This window comes from Plectropomus leopardus, chromosome 1 (assembly GCF_026936395.1).
Source record: "Plectropomus leopardus strain MGB_pleo_1.0 chromosome 1, ASM2693639v1, whole genome shotgun sequence".
NCBI lineage: Eukaryota > Metazoa > Chordata > Actinopteri > Perciformes > Serranidae > Plectropomus > Plectropomus leopardus.
Genome location: NC_142176.1, coordinates 14,154,420 through 14,175,389, shown reverse-complemented (window position 1 = coordinate 14,175,389; position 20,970 = coordinate 14,154,420). Strand labels below are relative to the sequence as shown.

The 20,970-nt window shown below is 37.9% G+C and overlaps 1 long non-coding RNA gene across 4 annotated transcripts in view; it reads right to left on the bottom strand.

The window, feature by feature from the left end:
• Positions 1–20,970, bottom strand: part of LOC148190379 (uncharacterized) — a 156,721-nt gene that overhangs the window by 29,083 nt on the left and 106,668 nt on the right. For all 4 annotated transcript variants that reach the window (XR_015777430.1, XR_015777429.1, XR_015777432.1 and 1 more), the window contains exon 4: positions 13,497–13,607. This is a non-coding gene — a long non-coding RNA (uncharacterized LOC148190379). The remainder of the gene's footprint in view (positions 1–13,496; positions 13,608–20,970) is intronic.

Here is a 20,970-nt window from a genome sequence, read left to right as displayed (position 1 = left end):
CTTATCCGGTAAAACAAAAAAAACAACAACAACTAAACATCTGACAGTGGTTAAACATTTTAACAGAACACTCAAAACCTGAACTCAACGAAGCTCGACAAAAAGCAACAAAAAAACCCAACAACAATTGAACAGTTCAGCGAAAAGTCCTTTTGAATCGCTTAAATTTTTGGTGAGCTAATGCCACAACTCCCCAAAAAAACATTCTTGTACATTTACAGGTACAGAAACACAAATACACACATGCAACTAATGCAAACATAAACACTTTAGAGCTACACATACAAATGGCAGCACAGGCACAGACATACCTCTTATTCATCCACCTATCCTATTTATTCATTTATTTTATTTTTCAAAAACCATTTGTCATTTGTTTTAATTATTTATTTTCTTTTTATCAATGGTCCTTTTGTTAGTTTGTATTATTAATATTATCGCAAATGTTATTAGTGACTCAAATACTATTTTTTTTCTAAACTTTCTCCACACAGCTGCTTCCTTGCAATAATTATTATTGTTTTATTATTGTTCTACAAGAACATCTACAACTAATCTCTCAAATTCAATTTTCTGTATATTATTAATTTTATAAATATATTATTAAATATATTATAAATATATTAACCCCACCTTCCTATGTGCATGTTACCCCTGTCTTTGTTATTGCAAAAAAAATAAAAAATGAATAAATAAAAAAAATCATAGTCATATTTCAGATCACATTAGTAATTCATCCATTTTTCTGTATTGCACTGTATTACTGCATTGAAATACTCAGAGCTACAGATTCATCTACACCATAACCGCTACGCTCAAACTTGGAACCTCTGAATGAGAAATAATGATGATGTTAGAAAAAAGTGAAAATCAGTGCTTTAGTATTAAATGCCAGTGTTCACCCTGAATTTCCATATATCTATGTCATGAGCTCGGGACTTGGCCCGTGCAATTTTCTCTTGTTCCTTTCTCTTCTCGTCTACACTGCTTTATCTTCATCATCTTCCACTGTATTTTCCATGTGATTAAGTCCCCTGTGGTCATGCGCTTCGTAATGCCTTCTAATCACAAGCTCCACTGTAGAAAATTCGTCTCGAAACTGCCATCTTAATTCCTTTCTGTCCATTGACTTTCATATGACATTCATCCCTCTAGCTCTCCTCTGGCGTCGCCATGGCATGACTGTGCGGTGACAAACGGCGTGGCTGGGGTAAGAGAAGGTTAAATGACTTGCCTCTAAGACAAGGAGTTCATCATCGCATCTGCTCTATAATGAAGGTAAAGGATTGCTGGCCTCTTTACCTCTGGGGAAAGAAAATTAGCACCTTCAAAGTGTTCTGCCATTTCAGGGAAGGCAACTCACACTGCAATATGCTCCCTGGAGCCTTTTACATAATATTCTGACGATCTTATGAGGGAGAATATTAGTGTTTGGTTATTAAATTCAAATAAGCCGATGCAGTATAACTTAGAGGATATTGATAAAGGCAAATAATTGACCAAGTCTAGTGAGCACACCTTAAAATTAAATTGACTTTGAAGGTTTGCATTATGCTCAGCTTTATGAAAAGGTGAGTTTTGACTGATTAAATCTGACCAATGGGTGAGGGCTGACCTATTTAAGATTATATTTAATCCAAAGACTTTGGCCTCTGGTGCTCCAGAGCTCTCTCATTACAGTACAATAGAAATCATTTACGTTGTTTTGCAGGAGGCAAAGTTTCGGAAAAAAACATCAGCTTATGGGATAAAGTTTATGCCGCCTATCCATCATTCAACAGTTATCTTGCTGTCATTAGACTTGTTTGCTGCCTAAAGTTTTTCAGGATGTCTTGTGTTGTGGAGTCAGGGGCGCAGCATCTGGAGCGGCAAACCAGGCAAATGTTTTGTTTGACAATCACTCACTTGCGATGCACTATTGTGTGTAGCTTTTTGTTGTGTGTTTTGTGCTTTTTCTGTGTAGTTTTATGTTGTATCGACTGTCTAATGTCTTCATCTTTGTATCACTTTATATCATGTACTATTGTGTGGATTATTTGTCTTTTGTCTGTGTGTGTGTGTGTGTGTGTGTGTGTGGTTTTTTTGTACAATTTTACATTACTATGTCTGTGTGTTGTGTCTTTGCTCTGACCTGCCTAGGGATTGCAAACGCAAATTCACTCTAAACTATAATCTGGCACGGTGCATCAAATGGTAACACTTATGTTTTAAACTGTACATGGTCCCTTTCAAAAAATAAAAAAATGAACAGGGTTTAAAGGTTTAAATACTTGTGAAAGGCGTCTGAGCACAGCACAAGGAAAGTGACGTCCATCGTCCGTCCGTTTTTAGCTCCCTTAAACATCTCATAAAGGCTCCATACAGTGCACTATTGCCACCAAAACACTAAGTGGGGCCCCTTCCATATCAGCTGGATGCCATTAGAGAGGACAGTCAGTAAGATACTTGCAGCTGTCATACATGTCTTGATGGGCTTCTTTGCCCGGGGCCACCGAGAGTCTGCCACTGAGTAGAGCTGCGCACACCTAACTTTAGATTTCAGCATGTTAACTACTGAATGTACAGAAAGTGTATTTATTCCTCTTTAATAGTGCTAAAAGACGTGAATTTTGGGAATTAATTGTATTTCACAGTTCACAGTATATTTCACACTAATGCTGCAGTACTGCAATGATACACAGTCCTACTCTGAATTGATTCGCAACAGCTGGTACAACAGTATCAGTTTCTCCTTAGTTATCCACAGTTAAAGCATTACATACTCAGTTGATGTACCAGGGTCCACTGTAATATCCCCCCCACTGCCCCCCTCAAGACAGCAAATCAAAGCTTTTCTGGCACCTTGTATATTTTTTCTGGCCTTCGCTACTTTTTTAAAGTGCTTCCAAGTTATCCAATGCATAGTTCCCACCTTGCGTTAGATCTCTCTTGAGATTGAGATCCCATGACTCAATGATACTATGTGTATAAATAAAATAAAATACAATAAAATTTTTAAAAAATGGCTTATTAATACCAGCATAGCACAATGCAACACTTTTGAGCTCAATATTGTCATGTAGCTCCTGGGTAACATTTCACCTCATTTACCATTTTAGACCTGTATCCTAGCAACCTATCAACAATTGTCAGCTTGGCTCAATACAGCATCAGCGTTTTTCTGGCACATGAAAAAAAAACATTATAATGACATTAGATTTCTAAATGAGTCTCTGATCGGTTGTAGAAGGTATTTACTGAAACATATGGAGTTTATATCATTAGCATAATGTAATTCCAGTCGGAGTCACTGGTGTATTAATTAATATGTTGCGTCTCTATGGAGGGCAGTGCCTCCTTTGTGTCCACCAACCACCCACAGTTTATGGTCAGCTACAATTCAAAGCCTCTCTGACGTTTCACTGGAGGGATGAGAGATCACTGTAAGTGGACGTAAAACAGAAACCTCTCTCGAGGGTTACTGGCAAGACAGAGCAATATTTTAATAATTGCTTAGAGAATTTATCTACATTAAGAAATGACTGTATTTCAACTGCATAATCCACATAAACTTCCTCATGCAGGTTTCTGAGTCACAGTTGTCTCAAAAACTAATTAAAAAATCTCACTAATGAAACTTGTGGAAAAGAGCAATGACACCCACAGCGTTGTGCTGTACTGCCACACTCTCTTAAACACTCTCTCTAATATAGAGTGTTACTGCATTAAGTATCCAGTACTCTATTATCACTGTTATGTTCCAGATCCTTAATGGGTCTAATCAGATAAAAAAAACAATCTCATCCCCATAAATTACCACTTGTACAAGCAAATAAGGGCAGGATCAGACATGATGCTTCTTTTTTATAAGCAAATGCTAAGTGCAGCTGTAAGTGTCAGAGGGGTGAAGAGAACAACAGTGCAACGAGTGTTACATGAGTCTCATTACAAGGCAACACAGTGTTTGACAATTTAATCTAACGGTTTAAAGATGTAAGGGGAAAATTTACAAAACTTAAACAGACACCAAAGAGAGGAGAGGGCATTGAGATTATTATATGTCAGACATCATTTCCATCCATTCCTTATACCCAGATATGCCTGTTAATAGTCATTGGGAGAGCGGAGGCAAGTATCACAGTATGCGTTGGGAGAAACAGGCATTATAGACTGCAAAATCTGGCAAGTTATTCTTACTTAACAATAATTTTGGAAACTGATAGCCTTGAAAAAGGTAAAGTAAATATAATTATTAATCTTAATTTATTTTTACTTTATATCTAATTTAAATTTACTCAAAATGCAGCTGTATTGACTTAATTTTGTGAAGTTGTCGCAACTTAAAACTGACAAGTGGAATTAATGTGCTATTTTTAAATGTTAGCAACTTCAGTAAACCAAGTTAGTCTGACTTCACGTGATGATGACATAGAGGATTTTGCCAATGAAGAAGTTGGGAGATGTGTAATTATGTTTGTTAACATGTTTAAGAATATAGAAATATGACTGACTAGATTGCGACCAGCAGTATACAGATATATAGCACAGTAAACTTGGTTTACTTAAGTTGTTTTAACTTAGAAAATATTGATTTAATTAAACTTGTTATTTTTATCTAGCAAAAGCTTTACAAACTTAAGGAAATACAACTACATTTTAAGTAAACTTAATAATTAGATATATAAATGTGGATGAAATAAATGTTGACAAATAGTCCTTGGCAATTGGTTTCCTAGATTTTTTTAAGTAAAATGAACAGATTTTACAGTGCAGTTGTCTTTTGAGGAAAAGAGTCTTTCCAACAGTTGGTACAGGCTAAAAAGTTACTTTTTGTGAGATTCAGCCTGAAGCTCTTTGTAAACTGTACTTTTGTTCCCAGGTATTGGCAGTTTATTTTAAAGTAATACAGGTTAGCTATAGCCCACCCTAAGCTAAATCACCTCACTGTCAGGGGACTGTCGGAGAAGCTGAAACTTGTCTTACTTTCTTTTTCTTGGGGCTCCAGAGAGCTTCCAATGGTCAAGACCTTTAATCATTTTGTCCCCACCGCTGACACCAGAATGACTTGGCAATGTTTTCCTCCTGTCTTCTTGATACAGTATCTGCTGGAGACACTTGCACTTTTGCAGTGGTCATTGTTTGCCCCTAAAGGGGAGACACCCCAGGTGAAAAAGGTACAATTTTTAACTAATAAATATCACAATGATTCCCAAATTTATTACTTAATTAATTTTGTATTGTAAATTTTATGACATTTTATGTTTAAATATTCAAATAAGGTATTATCTAATTAAACACACATTAGTTATCAAAAATCTAAACATTGGATAAAGCTAGGTTGAAAATTATTTTTTCACACAAATCATACACAAAGACTTTTACAAAGTGAATTATATATCTCTATTTATCATTGCATAAATCATAAAATGTCAACCTCCATAGAAAATCCAATTTGGCCAAGTTTTTGGGAGTAAAATGTTATAGGAATCAGGCTATGAATGATACAGGTATATGAAAAAAAAAACCCTCTGTAAAACCTTCAGAATAAAGATCGGAATAAATCTGGAAAGTTTGGTGTATGTAAAAGTTATTGAAGTGGAGATTTTTGGTTCAGACTATGAGAAGAAAGCTAATTTCAAGGAAAAACAGCCTTTAAAGATATATAAAATTACAGGTGACGGGGTAAAAAATGTTAACTAATAGATATTAAAGCAATTTGTAAAGCAGTTTGTTTTTGTATTACAATTTTTGTGAAAATCTATGTTTACATATTTAAATAAGGCATTATCTAATAAAATATGGTCTAATTAGTACACATTTATATACTCTACACACTTTAGATAAAGTCAGATAAAATGTATTGTTTAACTTTGTTGACATATTAGAGTCATAGGTTTTTACAGAGAGGATTTTAGATATCTCTTTAAATCAGTCCACACATTTTGGCAATATTTTAAGAATAAAATGTTATTTAAAACAGGATATGAATGATACATGAACAAACCCAGCCATAAAAACCTTCAGGATATTGATGGGAATAAAGCTGGAAAATCTGGTGTATGTAAGTTTTACTGAAGTTGAGGTTTTAGAAAGAAAAAAAAAACTCATTTTAAGACAATAGCCCTTAAAGAGATGTACAAATTACAGGAAAATAATTTTACAAATAGATATCACAGTGAGACTTCCCCAACTGATCACTTATATTGAAGCAATTCGATTTTGGTATTAAAAGTTTTCTGAAATTTTAGGTTTAAATATGCAAACGAAGCTTTATCTAATTAAATTTGCACTTTTTGTATATATTATCATAACAGAAATCTGAACTAAAACAAACTCGTAAATGTGTATTTTTGATCTTTTCTTGCAATTAGTTTGAAAGACGACACGTGAAACAGCCCAAAATTTGTTTTCAGCTGGTTGTCTCCAAAAATAATGAAATTTTATAAATAAACGTTTGGATGACCAGCTTCAGAGAGAGCATTTCACATTAAGTCAAAGATGATATGTGTCTAGCTTCATTTGCTATCAGCTATCTCTTAGTCAAAGGTAGTCAAAATTAATTCATTCATTAGACATCTGCATCCAGCGTCTTGCTCCCTTCCAATCAGTTCATTTTGCCTCTGTCCTTGTAGTTTGAGCCCTGCATGCTTCCCGTACCTGAACACTGCTGACATTAAGGCAGGCATGGAGTACAAGACTGCAGATTTTTTTTATTATTATTGTTAAAAGAGAAGAGGTTAAACTTGGGGTTAAACTTGTCATAGACGCTTAACTTTAAATGTCCACTAACTGAATGTATCTCCACATTTAATTTGGAGCAGGCATCAAAACCAACTGCATCCAAACTGTAGAAAACAAATGACAAAAATTAACATAAAAAAAGTCTCCTCTCATTACACTTTCAGCGAGGCCAATGTTGTTAGTGTATGAGCATTTCATGCCTGCAAATTAAGTCTTTGAATTATTTATCCTGTATGCTACTCTTGAGGTGTAAAATCAGTCACGTTGATACTCAATATACACCTCAGTAAACTTGAATTGTCATTGCTTCTCATTGTGTTACACTACAAAAAAAAAGCAAAAATGTCCACATGTGACCTGGCATCAGAGCAGCCTCCCCATCTGAGCCAGATGCCTATTGAACAAATATAACAATATAACAATAAGTGTTCAAGTATAATTACTTGGAGAGGAATTCAATAGAGTCAATTTATCAAGAAGGATGCTTCATTTGTTATTCTTTAGTGTTCCTTATATATTTTTTTTTCAATTGTGCACAAGATAATTTCCACTAGAGGCTTTTTTGAAGTATTGAAGGTGACTCTCAAAATTGATGTGTGAATGGGATCTTTGGCTGTAATAAACTGCTGTAGAATGATACGTCCTTTCTTGTTTGAAACTGCGTATCCTGAAGCTTTTGTTGGGGCACATCAAGGGAAAAGGAGAGAGACGATGTGTTGATTAGACTCGGCACACTGAATCATGAGACCAAATATGAATACGAAGGGACTTGATACAACTAGTGCAGCAAGTCCCTTATCAGCGCTGTACCCGCTTTTGAACGTTCAAGGTAAATTAGGTCAGGTCATCTTGTTTCTCTAATTATTAAAGTTAATCGCTGAGATTAATTAGAACGGATATCATTCATCAAAGTCATAACGTATGTCTGTAAATGCATAGGATGGAAAATTATGATATGTAAATGCTGTATTTATCAGCCCTCCGGACAGAAGGAGCAACATTTGTGTGTCAACTGTTTGCTTGATAAATCTCTAATCTGTGCAAGCTCATTCTCAAAATGAAGAGATCATTTACATACATCTGTGTTCATGTCATTAATAGAACAAAAAATTGGCTTGATTTCCATTTAAAACATGGGAAGAGTGCTACGGGCAACTTACCAAGAAAAGAAACAAGAAACAACAAGAAATGTATACTTTATATTCAATATTCATATTTTTTAATTTATAAAAATACTAGAAAGTTACCTGAAAACAAGCAAACTATCATATTATGAATTTTAATATTAGTATATATTTATATATTTATTTATATATTTATATATTTATATTATATATTTTTTAAAAAGAAGTCAAAAAACTGCTCAAAAAACTTTTGTTCTGTAACAGAATTTTAAATATATATTTCAGAGAATTATAAATATAGTCTTCTTTAACACCCCCCCCCCCATCTGATCTAGTAAATGATCGGTTTAGATATTAACTCAAAAATATTATTGTCATTTTGGTTGAGTTGCAGAGATTTTGATTTATTAGTCTGATTTGATGGTTTGTCTTGTTAAATTAATACATGTTGTGTGGCTGATGATGAAGTTTAGTAGTCAGAGAGACTAAATTCATTTTTATCACAGATTATAAACTGTACATAGTATATCGTATATTGACACTGGACTGTTTTAATAACTCAAGTAATAGTGACACAAAGACTTCTGTTAAGTGGGATGTGAGGATTCTTAAGATAAAATCTGTTCATATGTGGAGCCCCGACTATATCTGACTGATGAGAGCTATTATATTTCTTTCCTTTTTGTTTTTCCTATTAATGTTTTCAGTTTATTTATGTAGTTGGAGGGGGGCAGGTCTGCTCGACTGATTTAAATACAGTATCAAACTGATATGATGCTAATTTACATGAGAATTCATGTAAACTGGAGGCTGAACCATGAACAGAAATTACAGATCGCCTGTAAAGCATTTTAAATAGGCTACTCTGTCATAATTAAAACAACAGGAGACTGTGAACAAACTGATGAATGTGTCTTATAATATTTAACAAATCAAAATCTAATAGGATGTGAGTGAACACTGCTGGAAACTGCCTGACTTGACCACAGCTTTTTGTCGCAGCACCCTGCTGCTGCCTGAGCTCGTCAACTTTCCAGGCGAAGCGCAGTTCATCTGGAATAAACCTGGTGATTGTTTGAAAATGAATAGCAGGCAGAGTCCAAATGACAGGTAACAAAGGTCAAGTAACAGTGAAGAAAAACTCTCAACAGCACACGATGATGAACCAACGCAAAAACAAAGGAAGTGGACCAGTATAAATAGTGAGAGACTAATGAGGGATTGAAAGCAGCTGAGCAGGTGAGTGAGCAGGAGCTCAGGTGACTGCAGGGCTGTTGAGGGGAGATGGAACAGGGGTGCATTCAGCCCGGCCGAAATGTAGCAAAACATTTTGTTTAAACAGAAACGTGATGCTTTGAACACTTATTTAAGTTGTGTGTGTTACACAAGTGCCTTTTTACATTTCAGAGTTTATATACAAGTCACCTCTGATTGAGTCACACCTCTAACACACCCATCAGCAACTTTCAGGGCTGTAAAATGAAGCCAACGTGTAAGTGCCAAAAACTGCAATTTCTTAAATGGCCACTTGAGGCTGACTCCAAAAGCGAGTCATTCTCCATAGACCCCCCATGTTAAAATGCCCAACTTTAAAACAGAAATAAGCATAATTACAGACTGATACAAATAACGATTTTGGTCTCTATAGCTAATTGCAACATTAATGAAAACTGTACAAGAAGTGAATTTTATGCATATTTAAGGGCAGGCTACTTGAGTGACAGGCTGTCCACAAGGCCTCACCCGCAGGGTCGGACTGGGAACAAAATACGGCCCTGGCATTTTACCTGTGGACCAGCCCACTGCTACAAACCAACCATCCCCCTTAGCTTCAAGCTGTGTTGGGGGGATGGTGACAACGGCCTGTACCACTGCACCTAGGTAGACTATTCACACATTTGGGGCCGTGTAACCCCAAATGAAGGCTGTCCCAGCACCAAGTGGGCCGCTGCCTGCAGATCTTTCTGGTTTATTTTCTCCATAAAATTTTTTTTTCTACATAGCTGGTGGCGCCCCTGCAGCCCACAAGGTGGAACGGCCCATTTGGCATTTGCCAGAATTGATTAGCCAGTCCAAGCCTGCTCACCTGCGTCTACCAGTCAGATCCATGACTCACCACTATAGAGCTCCTGCCTCTCGTCTAAATATGGTCACTTCTGGCTCCTAAAAAGAGATGGCAATGCCCTGAAAGCTGAACTCAGGGCTTCGAGCAGTCTACAAACCAATGGGTGATCTCACAGTAGCTACATCCATTACTTAAAGAGGCTATAGTGGGGAACTACAACTAATAGTCACAAAGGAAGTGGGGTTGTGACTGAGGAGGAACAAAGGAGAAAAGTGTGGCATTACATTATTTACACTTGGATTTAAATTGATACAGTCTAATTTCGAACCACATATCAAATTATTCATTAATAGATACACTGTGTTTCTCATTTTGCAATGTAGCACACACAGTTTGTTATATTATAAAATCGCATAGATGCACAACTTATTTCTCCTCTCAAAATAGGACACTTTTCCTCTGACTTCATCAAAAAGAGTTAAACTAACATCCAACTTTGTGGCTGGTGTCCACAGTGGCTATTTGTGCTGTGGGCGTTGCTATTCTCTCATAAATCTCTCTTAAAAATGTGAGCCACAAGCAGTCAATAGACACCCACAGGCCTCAAACAAAGTGAGTTTGGTAGCAGATGTTACTTACTGTGAAATCAAGCATCTATCATAATCGCAATTGTTTAAAGTTTTCTAGCATTTACGTCAATATTTGCGAATCTCTGAAAGAACTTTTGTGAAGCTGAGCGCTCACGTTAATCTTTTTTAAATTGAAGTATGCAGTATCTATCACTGCTATTTCTTTTGTAAAGACTAACTTAGATTGAAGTGAGGAAATTCTTCTCCTTTACATGACTAATCGGAAACAATTCAGACCAGCATTCGATAGCATGTGGAGGAGAGCTACGATTATGATGTGAAAAATGTCCTTGGGGGGGATGCACAAACAGTGGGCAGACTTATTGGTTCCAGACTCCGCAGATGTGTCCACAGCAACTTTAAAACAGAATAATGCGACCAAACTGACGAAGCTATGCCTCCATTTTAACAAATAAAACATTCATCTACACAATATCATACTGTGATTTAATGGTTTTGTGTTGCAGATGCTTGACGACAAATGATTGATTATCATTTCATAAAGGTTATATACTTAATTTAGAATGCTACTCAGTCTCACTGACAAATGTCACTTGAGGCCCTTCATACACTGTGCAGTGACAGCACTTTATCCCATGGCACAGGGGTGCTCACTATAGTCATTTGCAGTCCCCTCACACAAAAAACTTCAATAAAAGGTTGTCTCTTAGTATTTACATTATTTATCCATGGGCTGTCACCTCTGAGGTCCAGATTGTTTTTCAGGCCCTCAAGCCACAACCGGGGATTTCATTCATTTCGGCTCAAGGTGCGGTGGTTATAAAGTCCCAGCATACCACCTATATCTTAGGTTGTCAATGTTTCATGCCCAATATAAATGGAGCCAGACGGATCAGCGCATATCCTTATTTTGAACCAAAACGGATAAAAAATCCTATACTTGCATCTGTTCCCTGTATGGTCTTGGAATATGTAATTATTTCATGATTTTATTGGGTTAGGGATCATTTTTTGAGTAATGATTAGAAGTACGCTGAATAATAACTAATTATGTATGTCAAAGGCTATCTTTCAGTCAATTTAGAAGAGAAACAAGATGATAAAATAGATTTTTGCCATTGGCCATTGCTTTAATTTGATGTTATCACCATATGTGATATTTCTAATGAAAAGCACAAAGGGAAAAACCAAAATGAATGCCTCAGGGTTTTACGCCTCTGCGCACCACTCAAGTTGTAGTTACAGTTTACATACATGGATGCTTTGCACATAGCTTCCAGTTTCAAGGTGGACACCCAAAAGTAGAGTCACCAATTCAGTATCTGACCAAAAGTCTCCTCTTCTGTTCCTGAGATATGACATACAGCTAAAAAAGTGTTTTTGAAAAACCAAATTCAACCACCAAATTCTCAATTGTTCACTTTTGAGTCCAAGTGGATGTTTGTGCAAAATTTGAAGAAATCCCCTAAATGCTTCGCCGTTCACAAGAATCACACAGATGGACAGACAACCCAAAAATATAATGCCTCCTGCCTCAGCTATTACCTAACTATCCATGTAAAAGTGTAACTACTTGTGCTTTGAGAGTCAGAAATAAAGCAATTTATTTAGAAGTTGAGCTGTTATCAACGCAAGATTATATGGGAAAAGAAAATTAAAAGAAAATTTACTTTTTTGAGCACCGATGGCATTGTTCTCCAGCACTGAAGTTTAAATTGTAAGGCAATGGGTGGATTCAGGTGTTGTGGGGAAAAAAAGCTCAGCCCTTTGTCCTTGTTTGATCTCTTCAGTCTTGTCTTTCATCCAGCCTCTGTTGATAGAGGGCAATTTCCCTCTGTCATTTCGGTTATGGTGAGAGGCCAATGTTCAGTCACCCTCTCCTAAAATCGTTTCTGCCTTGGGTGAGTTAACTCTTCACCCATCTGGTCTCCACTGGGAGCTACCCGTTCTGCTCAGGTCTCCCTCTTGTGAGCCATATGAGCCCGCTGAAGAGATTCCCCTTAAGTTGCTCCCTTTGAAGAGAGCCTTAATGCTGGCTCTGACTCTTCGACAAAGCAAGTGAAAGATCTCTGCATGTGGAACAACAGACTTTGGTTGAGGGAAGTGCTAAATCTGTGAGTGGAATGACAAAAGTAGCTTACCGCCACCTCCTTGCCTTAGCGTGAATGACTGGTATTGAAAGCTTAAGGCCTAGTGGGCACATTTATCCTTGTGTGGTTCTTGAGGACAGATTCTGTATATTTGATGCAACCCCTCCCTGCCCTCAGATGAGTGTGGATGAGTGTTGTGTGCCTACTGTGCATGATCAGTCAGGCTGTATTGAGTGCGCCCCATCTGCCTTTTCATCCCCCACATAGTGTTGTCCTTGAGGGCTGGCCAGCTCTTCAGTCATCAGGTTCATGGCCATTTCTTGCCGCGTTGGTGTCACAACAGGGGATCGTGGCAGGATCCATTAGGGGGAAACAGTGTGACACCGATCGAAGGTTACTCATTGAAACCCTAACGCTATGAGAAGAGGCAAATACTTCTAACCTCAAACCTGCTGGAGTTACAGGATGCTGTTCAAAGGTGAAGTATAACAAACATATATACTGAATATAGTCAGTGTGGATTGTTGGATTTGTCCTGATTTGCAAAGAACATATATAACTTATATACCAATACAACAAATGTTAGTAACCCAGCAGAGCACCCCACAAAGCCTGTTAAAGGAGCAATGTATAGCATTCATTGGAATCCAGAGCACAACCAGCTGAAACTTCTTCTAAGTGTCAAATGTAAACTCCTGCCTAGGATTCTCAGTTTTCATTGTTCAGGAGGTTTTGTAGCAAGAGCTGAATTAAGAGGGCTCTTTCTCTCCAAAACAAATTGAACAGGAGATTTAAAGCAGTATAAACACTTAGTATAGCATTTCACGTTACAAATCAGTGTTTCTCTAATTCTATTTGGCACTTCATAGACGGGCTGCTAGAGCAGCACCTGCTAATGTGTGCTCACCTTTTTCCTCTGATAACCTCAAATGCAGACGTTCAGGAGGTTTTTAGCGGGAGCCTGATTGTCCGCAGATGTCTCTTCATCTTCTAAACAAATGGACCCAGTGATTTAAACCTGTAAAAACACAGAATAAAGTTGTTTCATGTTAAAAATGAAGTTCATGTTGAATAAAAAAAAATGTCATGTTTTTCTGATGCTGCTAACTACGGTGGTCGACATGAAAACACAAATGGCCCTATCTAGAACCAGTGTTTGGTTTGTCCATTCCTGGTCCCTGTAGAAACATGCGGTGCAACCAAAGACCTCATAATTAATGGAAGCAGCTACTGTGATGTCACCCACTGGAATGTGGACTGTTGTTTTGAAGCCTCGATTTTGGCATTTTGGCCGACTCCATCTCTGTTTTTTGGAGCCACAGGTGACCATATTTTGATGAGAGGTTGGAGCTGTAGAGGAGCGAGGGGTGAATCTCACTCACAGTCTGCAGTGACCAGTAGCGACTACTCACAGACAGTCTGTCACTCAAGTGGCCTGCCCTTAAAAATGTGTAACTTTGGGCTTCAATAAAATATAAACGGGTGAATTATTTAAAAAAATAGAAATAAATCCCCCCCAGACAGTTGTCATGAACGTTGAAATTAGCTAGGGTTCTGTGAGGATTTACTGTTTTGAAGCCAGCCTCAAGTGGCCATTTGATGAATTACAGGTTTAGCTCTTCCATATTGGCTTAGTTTTTAGCCTTAGAGTTGCCCTTTGGGTATACTCTGTGAATGAGGGCCTGCTCCTTAGATAAAGACTTTACATTTTAAGGTAACAAAAACACATTTCTTATCTTAGGGTGATTATACCCTTAAGAAAATAAACTCACTACATTATATTCTATTTCTGCCTATATATGCCCCTCAATTGTACACACTGGACCTTTAAAGGGAATTCACCACTTCTTGTGAAGTACAGTGTGTGACCTTCTCTCTACTTTTACCTAAAAAGCACTGCTACAAAAGTCCTACCTTTATTTACCCTTATTTACTGTGAATAAATAATGACCTTGTGCTATACCACGACTTCAATAGCATGCTGTAGGCAGCGACCTCATGCAATATGCTAAGACACTGTAGAAAGGTAAAAGAACATGTTATACAGTAGTTTCAAGGACAACGCTGACTGAATGGAAGTGGGAGCACTCACAGTCTCATAGGACAAAATATTCATATTAATAAACGCTATAAAAATAAGTGAACTATTGTCTCATTTCTTTACACACGATCCGTTCATTACTTCCAACACCAGCAGAACAGATACGGTTTAATGTATCTCTGTGTCTATGAATCTCCCAGAGGCACACGGAGAGTACAGAGGCCGTCACTTATTACTCTAGAAAAGACAGGGTTCCCATCAATGCCGCACACAACAGGGGTTTAAAGAAAATGATTAATACCCTTAACAAATGTTATATAATCCCCTCTTGCAATTGTTTCTTAAAAGCTGCATGCTGCGTGTTCTGTATACCAAATGTGAAGAGAGAACCCAAAGGATCTGAAGAAAGCTGAATATTTTCCGACAACAGAGCCTTATATGAACCTTGCAGTTCATTATATCAGTGGTGACTTAACAATGAGAAGTCTGCAAACTGCATTTTTTCCCCTCAAGAGCACACCGGAGAGGCTATTGCACAGGGACTGAGGGAGGTTTTGGCATGGATTGTGCAGGCGGAAAAGATGGTCTGCATTAATGGTTTGGACTTTGGTTTCTCTTATATTGTGATGGAAGCTTTCATTATTGTTTCAGTTAGAAAAGTAATTTGGACATAGAAGTACTTAATTAATTACCCTCTCAGTTAATGTTTAATGATTCTGGGAAAAGGCAGAATAAACCTATATGTGTGTACAAGGGTACTGTGGTTAGATTTTACATTAACCTCCCAACCTGTCTCCACAAGCTCATACATATTAAATCACAAGGTAAAATTCCTGCTACACACTCCCATGTTGTGTATCCATATGCTTTACAGGTCACAGGTCTGATTGGCTGGACACATACACCGCGTGAGCCACACACGCTTCCCAAAACAACGTCTCTACAGCAAGTTGGCCTCAGGAAAAGAAAAAAAAAGCTAAAATGTGTAGTTCAAAGACAGCTTGAAAGATTAATTGAAAAGCTTAGCAATTGCACCTCATACATTTGGTGAGGCATCATTGACAAACTTTTAAAAGTACCTCTATTTTTCTTAACCTTTTGAAACCTGAGCATATTAATTTCTTCTAAAAATGTGTTTTCTGTTGCATAATTTTAAATAAAAAATCATAGGAATTATAAATAGAGTTATTAGTAGAGTTAAACAGTATAAAAAAAAAATCTACTTATATCTCTACAGATAATTTTCAAGTCAATTTCTTGTCACCTCTTACTTATTTTTTTTTTTACAATTTGAGAGATATTTCTTGGTCACTGCCTATTTCTCGTGTTTTCAAAAGAAGTTAAACCAATTTTCTCTGGTCTCAGAAATTTAAAAGCTCTCGAAAGATACCAACAATCCAGGTTCTAAGGGGTTAAAATAGGTCAAGCAGTATCTCTTTTCTGGTGTAAGTAAAACTACCCTGGGCAACCATGTCTGGTAGCTCATATGTGAAGAGTTTGGTAACGACATGTCTTACTCACCTCCAACCTCACATGTCTGGCCATGAAAAAGGAATGAATACACATTGAGGGCAGTAACTAATTAGATGAGACAGTGACAGGCGAATGCAGACCATAAAATAGAGGGATGCGTGGCTGCCTGAACAACCATGACACCAAGAACAAGCAAATAACTTCAGTGCTGCCCCAAAACAACATTTGCAGCACAGAGGACTCTATAGTCCAGTGGCTAGAACCCCTGGGACAATATCTATTAACTGTCCTCACCTAAAGTACAAAAAAAAACACCTTTAAGATACTTGGAGACAGTAAACCTGAAGCAATGGCCAAGTTACCCCTCTGTAACTTCAATAAGTCGTGGCTAGTTCAGGCTGCATATTTATGCATCTCTGGATATTGTAAAATGTTAACATTTTTCATCTTATTCCAACTCGCCAAATACTGTCGCTTGGTCACAGGTGCTCTGCGTCAAACATCAACGCACGGAGGAAACTTTTAGCTGAGGTATGAGACACACTGGGCAGCAGCATTTTTTGACATTCTAAGCACCTCACATAGTATGAAGAGCGAGACAGTGTGTGGGGCACATGAGGGGTGCAGGTCAAACAAACTCCTGACTGGTGAGACCACTGTTTGTTTCACGTTTTAATCCAAAAGTCAATCGAGTTTTTTTTTAACTCAATGTGCTAGCTTGAGTAGCATGATACGCTAGTGACGCAAGTCGCATGTGTTTGACTGGTATCATATCATAAAGTAAAAAAGGCCTGAGGAATCCAGCGGTACAAACCATGTCATGCTAGCATCCCAGGAAGGGGGCTTACTCATGTTCAAATTAAGGCTACATTTTGGGGATAGAAGGGCACCATGGTTATTTTCACAGGTGTCCTTTGACCTCTGACCTTAGGACATCGGAATGAAAATGGGTTCTATGGATATCCATGAGTCTCCACTTTACAAACATATCCACTTTATGCTCATCAAATGCAGTTTTTTGCTATCATTTGATTCCTAATCAAGACAATCTGAAGTGATGCAAAATAATGGGATTGTAGACGTGATTAAAAATGTGATTTATCACAATTAGCTATTGAAATTCTGCAAATAATGAAAAGATAAATCGTTCGACAGCCCAAATTAAGATAGTATTAAACTCAACTATGTTTAAGCAAAACCGTTGTTGCCTAAACTAAAAAACTGGGGTTTTTTTGTACCTGCATTCTGAGTTTATTTTGAAAACAGGCTGTGCACATTTAACAAGCAACAATGATACAGTTCCTGTGAAAATCAGTTTTTTTTTTCATTTTCATAAAGAGACAATGTATGTAAGTAAATTGAGACACCATCTAAGGCAAATTCCATCCCACTCTCTGTGTTTGGCAAGTACTTGTTGCCGTCATTGGTTGGATTGGCTAGGTTTAGGCAACAGGAGTGGGATTGGTTAAGGTTAGGGTAAGTCTATCAGAGGCAGAGTAAGGCAGAGAAGACGGGCCGTTCCTTCGCCATCCTAAGAAACGCAAAATTCCGTCTGAACATCCAAAACCCATGCAGGGGTATGTAGAGCATCATAATGTGACGTTTACGGCCACTGACCAAGAGTCTGTATTTGACAAGCTGGCAGTGAAGATATGGTGCACAGTGATGGACAAAAGAGACTGCAAACTATAACCCTGGTTCTATGAGCAGGGGTGGACTAGGTTTAAAAAAAATGCTTTAGACTTGTATCCAGAGCAACCTACTACAACTAGTGTACAGATCTTACACAGACTGTCAGGTTTGTCCCTGATGAAAAGATCCTGCAATGAATTTGATACTTCTCATAAAACCAGGACAGCTCTGTATTTATTTTACTTTAGTCAAAAAAAGTTGGGAGAGGAATGGCAAAACTTTCGCTGGCAGAGCCACAATTTTGAGACGGCTGTGTCCAAGCCAATTTTACTTTTACCAGACTTAGTAATATTGTCTAAGGATCATTTTCAAAGTGTGTGTGTGTGTGTATATGTATGTATGGTGTGTGTCTCTGTGTCTGTGTGTCTGTGAGCATTCAAGCACACTAATATTGGAAGCTGTTCTTTTTGGAAAGCTGCCAGTCGAGAGGCAGCCAACACAGCACGGGGAAGATGGAGAGAAGAACAAAGTAAACAGGGTAGATACACTGGAGAGAACCGTGACGCCAGTGCAGCATAAGGACACACATTCACCTACACAAACGTACACATGGAATCACACACGTGTATGCAACCATCACCAGGAGCATGAACACCTTTTTTCACCTTCGTGCCCTCTTATTGTTTCTCTTACACGCAGACAGATTTATTACTGCTCTGCTTGTTCAGAGAGCAGAGCTTTTGATCCTTTGCTACTTCATCTTTTGAAGCACGCAACTCAGCTCTAAGTCGGAAACACAAGCAGTGGAGATTGAGGTGAAAAAGTTAAGTCTGATTTGATGGATGATCAGGGCTGTTGTAAATGAGAGCAGGAGGCCACACTGACTGAAAACAATCCAGATAATTTCTACATGTGTGCATGACAGAGAACAGGCATGATCACAATTATAAACACCCCCGCCAACCTTTAAATGAATTTGCAGTGTTTCTGAAAAATCCGAGCACAGATAGCAGCCAACAGATGGATGCGAGTTGATGAGATCAGATGTAACAAAGGCTCAAAATGTAATAACAGCATGAACAGACCATTAAATACACAGAGAACACTTAATGATCAGAGGCATGATGTCAGGCATTCTGTTACCAGACAGTGAAGACACAAAAATTGATAAGTTATAGAGAACCCCAGTAATGAGTCCTAAAACCCAGAAATCTGTATTATAGCACCTCCAATTCCCTCATCTCAAATAAGGTCTGTGGTTAGAACAAGCTTACAAGACTTCCACTTTTTGTTATTTGAAATAAAATGTCAGTAAATAACCCACTTGCAAACTTTGAAGCTTTGTCTTAAAAAACTAACTATGAACTAAAAACTTGCTAACAAGAAGAAATGGGATCACAGAACTTCAATATGCCTATCTGTGCCAAACTAGGCTTTACAGCATTGTAGTGGAAGTGTACTGTTGCAGATCTTATTGTCATTTATGTCCAGAGATTGCATTTATGCTCCAAAAATGCTAAAAGTGTGTTTATTTGTGAAGATTATCGCAGTGACCAAAACGTGGAAGTATCACAAGTGTTTGTTTGTCATAGAGCTTTTTTTCTGAAGTGATCTAAAATCAAATGGGAAAATCCCTTAGGTTATTTGACAGGGGAATCATGGTGACGTTAGCTTCTAGGTTTGTCCACAGAATATGAGAAAACAGGCATCTCAATTGGTTCGCCAACATGTAAAACTGAAGGACAGGCAAAGACAAGGACAAGCAGAGGCTGGTGCATACATGCTGGATGCAGATGGATCTGATACAAACATCCACATAGAGATTGTGGATATAGTGAAGTAAAAATTTAACTCTCCTTTCTATACCACCCACTCCCAAGCAGACAATGCAGTTAATAATTCAACATATATTCTTCATCCATGGTCTCTCTATAGACGTTATCTTTGACCAAGCTCTTACAAGCTGACTTATTTTGACCATACCCCACTCTTCAGTTTACACCTAAATACAAGACAAAATTAAAATAACAACTCACTTTCTGCACCAGGGTTTCCCACACATTTATTTATTTGTAGCGGCCCACAACATTTAAAACATTTGCCACAACATATTGATTTTATACTTTTGGAGCTGGGCTGTTCATTAGGAGCACTACTGGAGCATTTGGTTAATTATTACACCACTCGGTGTGTCAGTATAACCTGGGCACAGATGAAAGTGAAAGCGAAACGTTCTTTGTGCTGTGTTTAAGAGTTTGCCTTTCTTCCCTCTGCAGAAGCTGCTCCTCTCATCTATCAATCTGATCTAATCAGCTCTGACCAGATCAACAGATCAATAATTAAGCATCCTGCAACTCAAATGCCTCAAACTGCTGCTGAGGCAAAAAAAAAAAAAAAAATCATGACAAGCTTGCGCTGTGATCACTGACTCACAAAATGTAAAATTTAGAGAGGGGACACAGAATGATAAAAAGGGTAAAAAAAAGAGACGTTTGCTCCATCTGAAGCATGCTTGTACCGGATTTATAGAGAAACGCAGGGTTCACACTGGAAGAGAGCAAAATCATCGTGAGGAGCACAGATTTTTTGCGCCCATGTTAACCAATTGGCCTGTTGACACAGGATATGCACTGGCCCCCTGGTCTGTGGCCGCCTGGCATTGCCAAGCATTGGTCTTGGCTTCTGGCATATATTTTCTGCGAGCTGCAAGTGAATCTGACAAAAAAATACACTGATAATCAGTTCTTAATGATACAAAGTATATTTTAGATATGATATAAATGATCTAATTAATGATCAAGTATGCATCCAGTGCTAACACATATTTGTCAGTTGTATCTAAACAGAGAGCTAGAGGGACGAGTGAACACACACGCACACATGCACATACAGTACTGTATGTGTGCTTAGAAAAGATCAGAATCTTTTGTTGGCCAGTTCAGATAAATGTGCTTCTGGTGTGAATGGTAATTGCTGACAGGCCACTATGCAGCATGGTATATCAGGATGGTACTGCATCCAGTGTGAAAATGTCATAAAGACCAAAAAAAAACCTTTAACAATAAGAGCAGGGCAAATTCATCAACGAGTAACATCTTTCATGATTATTTGCATATATCCTACACCAATGACTGGCCTTCCAGATTCCGCTTTTAAGGAGTGATGATCACGTTTGTCGGGCCGCACCTGTCTAGTTGACAAAGCCACCGCTGTGCAACAGTGCAACAGGTGGTGA